Here is a 9,507-nt window from a genome sequence, read left to right on the forward strand (position 1 = left end):
AGCTAGTTTTACTTGTAAGTGGGGTTGGAAACGCTTTTCAGGATCAGTACTGGGCTCAAAACATGCAGCCCTGAGGTCTCTCATGATAGCAGGTGGTTAAATAGAAATTCGCTGCTCAGCTGACCCTGTAGGAGCAACCGTATGCCAAAAATGTAAGCAGAATGAGCTTTTCAGTGAAAAGCAGCCAGGCACATTTTAGCTAGTTTTACTTGTAAGTGAGGTTGGAAACGCTTTTCGGGCTCAGTACTGGGCTCACAACATGCAGCCTTGAGGTCTCTCATGATAGCAGGTGGTTAAATAGAAATTCGCTGATCAGCTGACCCTGTAGGAGCAAACGTATGCCAAAAATTTACGCAGAATGAGCTTTTCAGTGAAGAGCAGCCAGGCAAATTTTAGCTAGTTTTACTTGTAAGTGGAGTTGGAAACGCTTTTCAGGCTCAGTACTGGGCTCAAAACATGCAGCCTTGAGGTCTCTCATGATAGCAGGTGGTTAAATAGAAATTCGCTGCTAGGCTGACCCTGTAGGAGCAAACGTATGCCAAAAATGTAAGCAGAATGAGCTTTTCAGTGAATAGCAGCCAGGCACATTTTAGCTAGTTTTACTTGTAAGTGGGGTTTGAAACTCTTTTCAGGATCAGTACTGGGCTCAAAACATGCAGCCCTGAGGTCTCTCATGATAGCAGGTGGTTAAGTAGAAATTTGCCACTTGGCTGACCCAGCAGGAGCAAACGTATTCCAAAAATGTACGCAGAATGAGCTTTTTAGTGAAGAGCAGCCACGCACATTTTAGCTAGTTTTCCTTGTAAGTGGAGTTGGAAACGCTTTTCAGGATCAGTACTGGGCTCAAAACATGCAGCCCTGAGGTCTCTCATGATAGCAGGTGGTTAAATAGAAATTCGCTGCTCAGCTGACCCTGTAGGAGCAAACGTATGCCAAAAATGTAAGCAGAATGAGCTTTTCAGTGAATAGCAGCCAGGCACATTTTAGCTAGTTTTACTTGTAAGTGGGGTTGGAAACGCTTTTCAGGATCAGTACTGGGCTCAAAACATGCAGCCCTGAGGTCTCTCATGATAGCAGGTGGTTAAATAGAAATTCGCTGCTCAGCTGACCCTGTAGGAGCAACCGTATGCCAAAAATGTAAGCAGAATGAGCTTTTCAGTGAATAGCAGCCAGGCACATTTTAGCTAGTTTTACTTGTAAGTGGGGTTGGAAACGCTTTTCAGGATCTGTACTGGGCTCAAAACATGCAGCCCTGAGGTCTCTCATGATAGCAGGTGGTTAAATAGAAATTCGCTGCTCAGCTGACCCTGTAGGAGCAACCGTATGCCAAAAATGTAAGCAGAATGAGCTTTTCAGTGAAAAGCAGCCAGGCACATTTTAGCTAGTTTTACTTGTAAGTGAGGTTGGAAACGCTTTTCGGGCTCAGTACTGGGCTCACAACATGCAGCCTTGAGGTCTCTCATGATAGCAGGTGGTTAAATAGAAATTCGCTGATCAGCTGACCCTGCAGGAGCAAACGTATGCCAAAAATTTACGCAGAATGAGCTTTTCAGTGAAGAGCAGCCAGGCACATTTTAGCTAGTTTTACTTGTAAGTGGGGTTGGAAACGCTTTTCAGGATCAGTACTGGGCTCAAAACATGCAGCCCTGAGGTCTCTCATGATAGCAGGTGGTTAAATAGAAATTCGCTGCTCAGCTGACCCTGTAGGAGCAACCGTATGCCAAAAATGTAAGCAGAATGAGCTTTTCAGTGAAAAGCAGCCAGGCACATTTTAGCTAGTTTTACTTGTAAGTGAGGTTGGAAACGCTTTTCGGGCTCAGTACTGGGCTCACAACATGCAGCCTTGAGGTCTCTCATGATAGCAGGGGGTTAAATAGAAATTCGCTGATCAGCTGACCCTGTAGGAGCAAACGTATGCCAAAAATTTACGCAGAATGAGCTTTTCAATGAAGAGCAGCCAGGCAAATTTTAGCTAGTTTTACTTGTAAGTGGAGTTGGAAACGCTTTTCAGGCTCAGTACTGGGCTCAAAACATGCAGCCCTGAGGTCTCTCATGATAGCAGGTGGTTAAGTAGAAATTTGCCACTTGGCTGACCCAGCAGGAGCAAACGTATTCCAAAAATGTACGCAGAATGAGCTTTTTAGTGAAGAGCAGCCACGCACATTTTAGCTAGTTTTCCTTGTAAGTGGAGTTGGAAACGCTTTTCAGGATCAGTACTGGGCTCAAAACATGCAGCCCTGAGGTCTCTCATGATAGCAGGTGGTTAAATAGAAATTCGCTGCTCAGCTGACCCGGCAGGAGCAAATGTATGCCAAAAATGTACGCAGAATGAGCTTTTCAGTGAAGAGCAGCCAGGCAAATTTTAGCTAGTTTTACTTGTAAGTGGAGTTGGAAACGCTTTTCAGGCTCAGTACTCAGCTCAAAACATGCAGCCTTAAGGTGTCTCATGATAGCAGGTGGTTAAGTAGAAATTTGCCACTTGGCTGACCCAGCAGGAGCAAACATATGCCAAAAATGTACACAGAATGAGCTTTTCAGTGAATAGCAGCCAGGCACATTTTAGCTAGTTTTCCTGTTAAGTGGGGTTGGAAACGCTTTTCAGGATCAGTACTCGGCTCAAAACATGCAGCCCTGAGGTCTCTCATGATAGCAGGTGGTTAAATAGAAATTCGCTGCTCAGCTGACCCTGTAGGAGCAAACGTATGCCAAAAATGTAAGCAGAATGAGCTTTTCAGTGAATAGCAGCCAGGCACATTTTAGCTAGTTTTACTTGTAAGTGGGGTTGGAAACGCTTTTCAGGATCAGTACTGGGCTCAAAACATGCAGCCCTGAGGTCTCTCATGATAGCAGGTGGTTAAATAGAAATTCGCTGCTCAGCTGACCCTGTAGGAGCAACCGTATGCTAAAAATGTAAGCAGAATGAGCTTTTCAGTGAAAAGCAGACAGGCACATTTTAGCTAGTTTTAATTGTAAGTGAGGTTGGAAACGCTTTTCGGGCTCAGTACTGGGCTCAAAACATGCAGCCTTGAGGTCTCTCATGATAGCAGGTGGTTAAATAGAAATTCGCTGATCAGCTGACCCTGTAGGAGCAAACGTATGCCAAAAATGTACGCAGAATGAGCTTTTCAGTGAAGAGCAGCCAGGCAAATTTTAGCTAGTTTTACTTGTAACTGGGGTTGGAAACTCTTTTCAGGATCAGTACTGGGCTCAAAACATGCAGCCCTGAGGTCTCTCATGATAGCAGGTGGTTAAATAGAAATTCGCTGCTCAGCTGACCCTGTAGGAGCAAACGTATGCCAAAAATTTACGCAGAATGAGCTTTTCAGTGAAGAGCAGCCAGGCAAATTTTAGCTAGTTTTACTTGTAAGTGGAGTTGGAAACGCTTTTCAGGCTCAGTACTGGGCTCAAAACATGCAGCCTTGAGGTCTCTCATGATAGCAGGTGGTTAAATAGAAATTCGCTGATCAGCTGACCCTGTAGGAGCAAACGTATGCCAAAAATGTACGCAGAATGAGCTTTTCAGTGAAGAGCAGCCAGGCAAATTTTAGCTAGTTTTACTTGTAACTGGGGTTGGAAACTCTTTTCAGGATCAGTACTGGCCTCAAAACATGCAGCCCTGAGGTCTCTCATGATAGCAGGTGGTTAAATAGAAATTCGCTGCTCAGCTGACCCTGTAGGAGCAACCGTATGCCAAAAATGTAAGCAGAATGAGCTTTTCAGTGAATAGCAGCCAGGCACATTTTGGCTAGTTTTACTTGTAAGTGGGGTTGGAAACGCTTTTCAGGATCAGTACTGGGCTAAAAACATGCAGCCCTGAGGTCTCTCATGATAGCAGGTGGTTAAATAGAAATTCGCTGCTCAGCTGACCCTGTAGGAGCAACCGTGTGCCAAAAATGTAAGCAGAATGAGCTTTTCAGTGAATAGCAGCCAGGCACATTTTAGCTAGTTTTACTTGTAAGTGGGGTTGGAAACGCTTTTCAGGATCAGTACTGGGCTCAAAACATGCAGCCCTGAGGTCTCTCATGATAGCAGGTGGTTAAATAGAAATTCGCTGATCAGCTGACCCTGTAGGAGCAAACGTATGCCAAAAATTTACGCAGAATGAGCTTTTCAGTGAAGAGCAGCCAGGCAAATTTTAGCTAGTTTTACTTGTAAGTGGAGTTGGAAACGCTTTTCAGGCTCAGTACTCGGCTCAAAACATGCAGCCCTGAGGTCTCTCATGATAGCAGGTGGTTAAATAGAAATTCGCTGCTCAGCTGACCCTGTAGGAGCAACCGTATGCTAAAAATGTAAGCAGAATGAGCTTTTCAGTGAAAAGCAGACAGGCACATTTTAGCTAGTTTTAATTGTAAGTGAGGTTGGAAACGCTTTTCGGGCTCAGTACTGGGCTCAAAACATGCAGCCTTGAGGTCTCTCATGATAGCAGGTGGTTAAATAGAAATTCGCTGATCAGCTGACCCTGTAGGAGCAAACGTATGCCAAAAATGTACGCAGAATGAGCTTTTCAGTGAAGAGCAGCCAGGCAAATTTTAGCTAGTTTTACTTGTAACTGGGGTTGGAAACTCTTTTCAGGATCAGTACTGGGCTCAAAACATGCAGCCCTGAGGTTTCTCATGATAGCAGGTGGTTAAATAGAAATTCGCTGCTCAGCTGACCCTGTAGGAGCAAACGTATGCCAAAAATTTACGCAGAATGAGCTTTTCAGTGAAGAGCAGCCAGGCAAATTTTAGCTAGTTTTACTTGTAAGTGGAGTTGGAAACGCTTTTCAGGCTCAGTACTGGGCTCAAAACATGCAGCCTTGAGGTCTCTCATGATAGCAGGTGGTTAAATAGAAATTCGCTGATCAGCTGACCCTGTAGGAGCAAACGTATGCCAAAAATGTACGCAGAATGAGCTTTTCAGTGAAGAGCAGCCAGGCAAATTTTAGCTAGTTTTACTTGTAACTGGGGTTGAAAACTCTTTTCAGGATCAGCACTGGCCTCAAAACATGCAGCCCTGAGGTCTCTCATGATAGCAGGTGGTTAAATAGAAATTCGCTGCTCAGCTGACCCTGTAGGAGCAACCGTGTGCCAAAAATGTAAGCAGAATGAGCTTTTCAGTGAATAGCAGCCAGGCACATTTTAGCTAGTTTTACTTGTAAGTGGGGTTGGAAACGCTTTTCAGGATCAGTACTGGGCTCAAAACATGCAGCCCTGAGGTCTCTCATGATAGCAGGTGGTTAAATAGAAATTCGCTGATCAGCTGACCCTGTAGGAGCAAACGTATGCCAAAAATTTACGCAGAATGAGCTTTTCAGTGAAGAGCAGCCAGGCAAATTTTAGCTAGTTTTACTTGTAAGTGGAGTTGGAAACGCTTTTCAGGCTCAGTACTCGGCTCAAAACATGCAGCCCTGAGGTCTCTCATGATAGCAGGTGGTTAAATAGAAATTCGCTGCACAGCTGACCCTGTAGGAGCAACCGTATGCCAAAAATGTAAGCAGAATGAGCTTTTCAGTGAATAGCAGCCAGGCACATTTTAGCTAGTTTTACTTGTAAGTGGGGTTGGAAACGCTTTTCAGGATCAGTACTGGGCTCAAAACATGCAGCCCTGAGGTCTCTCATGATAGCAGGTGGTTAAATAGAAATTCGCTGCTCAGCTGACCCTGTAGGAGCAACCGTATGCCAAAAATGTAAGCAGAATGAGCTTTTCAGTGAAAAGCAGCCAGGCACATTTTAGCTAGTTTTACTTGTAAGTGAGGTTGGAAACGCTTTTCGGGCTCAGTACTGGGCTCACAACATGCAGCCTTGAGGTCTCTCATGATAGCAGGTGGTTAAATAGAAATTCGCTGATCAGCTGACCCTGTAGGAGCAAACGTATGCCAAAAATTTACGCAGAATGAGCTTTTCAGTGAAGAGCAGCCAGGCAAATTTTAGCTAGTTTTACTTGTAAGTGGAGTTGGAAACGCTTTTCAGGCTCAGTACTCGGCTCAAAACATGCAGCCCTGAGGTCTCTCATGATAGCAGGTGGTTAAATAGAAATTCGCTGCTCAGCTGACCCTGTAGGAGCAACCGTATGCTAAAAATGTAAGCAGAATGAGCTTTTCAGTGAAAAGCAGACAGGCACATTTTAGCTAGTTTTAATTGTAAGTGAGGTTGGAAACGCTTTTCGGGCTCAGTACTGGGCTCAAAACATGCAGCCTTGAGGTCTCTCATGATAGCAGGTGGTTAAATAGAAATTCGCTGATGAGCTGACCCTGTAGGAGCAAACGTATGCCAAAAATGTACGCAGAATGAGCTTTTCAGTGAAGAGCAGCCAGGCAAATTTTAGCTAGTTTTACTTGTAACTGGGGTTGGAAACTCTTTTCAGGATCAGTACTGGGCTCAAAACATGCAGCCCTGAGGTCTCTCATGATAGCAGGTGGTTAAATAGAAATTCGCTGCTCAGCTGACCCTGTAGGAGCAACCGTATGCCAAAAATGTAAGCAGAATGAGCTTTTCAGTGAATAGCAGCCAGGCACATTTTGGCTAGTTTTACTTGTAAGTGGGGTTGGAAACGCTTTTCAGGATCAGTACTGGGCTAAAAACATGCAGCCCTGAGGTCTCTCATGATAGCAGGTGGTTAAATAGAAATTCGCTGCTCAGCTGACCCTGTAGGAGCAACCGTGTGCCAAAAATGTAAGCAGAATGAGCTTTTCAGTGAATAGCAGCCAGGCACATTTTAGCTAGTTTTACTTGTAAGTGGAGTTGGAAACGCTTTTCAGGATCAGTACTGGGCTCAAAACATGCAGCCCTGAGGTCTCTCATGATAGCAGGTGGTTAAATAGAAATTCGCTGCTCAGCTGACCCTGTAGGAGCAACCGTGTGCCAAAAATGTAAGCAGAATGAGCTTTTCAGTGAATAGCAGCCAGGCACATTTTAGCTAGTTTTACTTGTAAGTGGAGTTGGAAACGCTTTTCAGGATCAGTACTGGGCTCAAAACATGCAGCCCTGAGGTCTCTCATGATAGCAGGTGGTTAAATAGAAATTCGCTGCTCAGCTGACCCTGTAGGAGCAACCGTATGCCAAAAATGTAAGCAGAATGAGTTTTTCAGTGAATAGCAGCCAGGCACATTTTAGCTAGTTTTACTTGTAAGTGGGGTTGGAAACGCTTTTCAGGATCAGTACTGGGCTCAAAACATGCAGCCCTGAGGTCTCTCATGATAGCAGGTGGTTAAATAGAAATTCGCTGCTCAGCTGACCCTGTAGGAGCAACCGTATGCCAAAAATGTAAGCAGAATGAGCTTTTCAGTGAAAAGCAGCCAGGCACATTTTAGCTAGTTTTACTTGTAAGTGAGGTTGGAAACGCTTTTCGGGCTCAGTACTGGGCTCACAACATGCAGCCTTGAGGTCTCTCATGATAGCAGGTGGTTAAATAGAAATTCGCTGATCAGCTGACCCTGTAGGAGCAAACGTATGCCAAAAATTTACGCAGAATGAGCTTTTCAGTGAAGAGCAGCCAGGCAAATTTTAGCTAGTTTTACTTGTAAGTGGAGTTGGAAACGCTTTTCAGGCTCAGTACTCGGCTCAAAACATGCAGCCCTGAGGTCTCTCATGATAGCAGGTGGTTAAATAGAAATTCGCTGCTCAGCTGACCCTGTAGGAGCAACCGTATGCTAAAAATGTAAGCAGAATGAGCTTTTCAGTGAAAAGCAGACAGGCACATTTTAGCTAGTTTTAATTGTAAGTGAGGTTGGAAACGCTTTTCGGGCTCAGTACTGGGCTCAAAACATGCAGCCTTGAGGTCTCTCATGATAGCAGGTGGTTAAATAGAAATTCGCTGATGAGCTGACCCTGTAGGAGCAAACGTATGCCAAAAATGTACGCAGAATGAGCTTTTCAGTGAAGAGCAGCCAGGCAAATTTTAGCTAGTTTTACTTGTAACTGGGGTTGGAAACTCTTTTCAGGATCAGTACTGGGCTCAAAACATGCAGCCCTGAGGTCTCTCATGATAGCAGGTGGTTAAATAGAAATTCGCTGCTCAGCTGACCCTGTAGGAGCAACCGTATGCCAAAAATGTAAGCAGAATGAGCTTTTCAGTGAATAGCAGCCAGGCACATTTTGGCTAGTTTTACTTGTAAGTGGGGTTGGAAACGCTTTTCAGGATCAGTACTGGGCTAAAAACATGCAGCCCTGAGGTCTCTCATGATAGCAGGTGGTTAAATAGAAATTCGCTGCTCAGCTGACCCTGTAGGAGCAACCGTGTGCCAAAAATGTAAGCAGAATGAGCTTTTCAGTGAATAGCAGCCAGGCACATTTTAGCTAGTTTTACTTGTAAGTGGAGTTGGAAACGCTTTTCAGGATCAGTACTGGGCTCAAAACATGCAGCCCTGAGGTCTCTCATGATAGCAGGTGGTTAAATAGAAATTCGCTGCTCAGCTGACCCTGTAGGAGCAACCGTGTGCCAAAAATGTAAGCAGAATGAGCTTTTCAGTGAATAGCAGCCAGGCACATTTTAGCTAGTTTTACTTGTAAGTGGAGTTGGAAACGCTTTTCAGGATCAGTACTGGGCTCAAAACATGCAGCCCTGAGGTCTCTCATGATAGCAGGTGGTTAAATAGAAATTCGCTGCTCAGCTGACCCTGTAGGAGCAACCGTATGCCAAAAATGTAAGCAGAATGAGTTTTTCAGTGAATAGCAGCCAGGCACATTTTAGCTAGTTTTACTTGTAAGTGGGGTTGGAAACGCTTTTCAGGATCAGTACTGGGCTCAAAACATGCAGCCCTGAGGTCTCTCATGATAGCAGGTGGTTAAATAGAAATTCGCTGCTAGGCTGACCCTGTAGGAGCAAACGTATGCCAAAAATGTAAGCAGAATGCGCTTTTCAGTGAATAGCAGTCAGGCACATTTTAGCTAGTTTTACTTGAAAGTGGGGTTTGAAACTCTTTTCAGGATCAGTACTGGGCTCAAAACATGCAGCCCTGAGGTCTCTCATGATAGCAGGTGGTTAAGTAGAAATTTGCCACTTGGCTGACCCAGCAGGAGCAAACGTATTCCAAAAATGTACGCAGAATGAGCTTTTTAGTGAAGAGCAGCCACGCACATTTTAGCTAGTTTTCCTTGTAAGTGGAGTTGGAAACGCTTGTCAGGATCAGTACTGGGCTCAAAACATGCAGCCCTGAGGTCTCTCATGATAGCAGGTGGTTAAATAGAAATTCGCTGCTCAGCTGACCCGGCAGGAGCAAATGTATGCCAAAAATGTACGCAGAATGAGCTTTTCAGTGAAGAGCAGCCAGGCAAATTTTAGCTAGTTTTACTTGTAAGTGGAGTTGGAAACGCTTTTCAGGCTCAGTACTCGGCTCAAAACATGCAGCCTTAAGGTCTCTCATGATAGCAGGTGGTTAAGTAGAAATTTGCCACTTGGCTGACCCAGCAGGAGCAAACATATGCCAAAAATGTACACAGAATGAGCTTTTCAGTGAATAGCAGCCAGGCACATTTTAGCTAGTTTTCCTGTTAAGTGGGGTTGGAAACGCTTTTCAGGATCAGTACT

This window comes from Lissotriton vulgaris, unplaced genomic scaffold (assembly GCF_964263255.1).
Source record: "Lissotriton vulgaris unplaced genomic scaffold, aLisVul1.2 SCAFFOLD_170, whole genome shotgun sequence".
Classification (NCBI taxonomy): Eukaryota; Metazoa; Chordata; class Amphibia; order Caudata; family Salamandridae; genus Lissotriton; species Lissotriton vulgaris.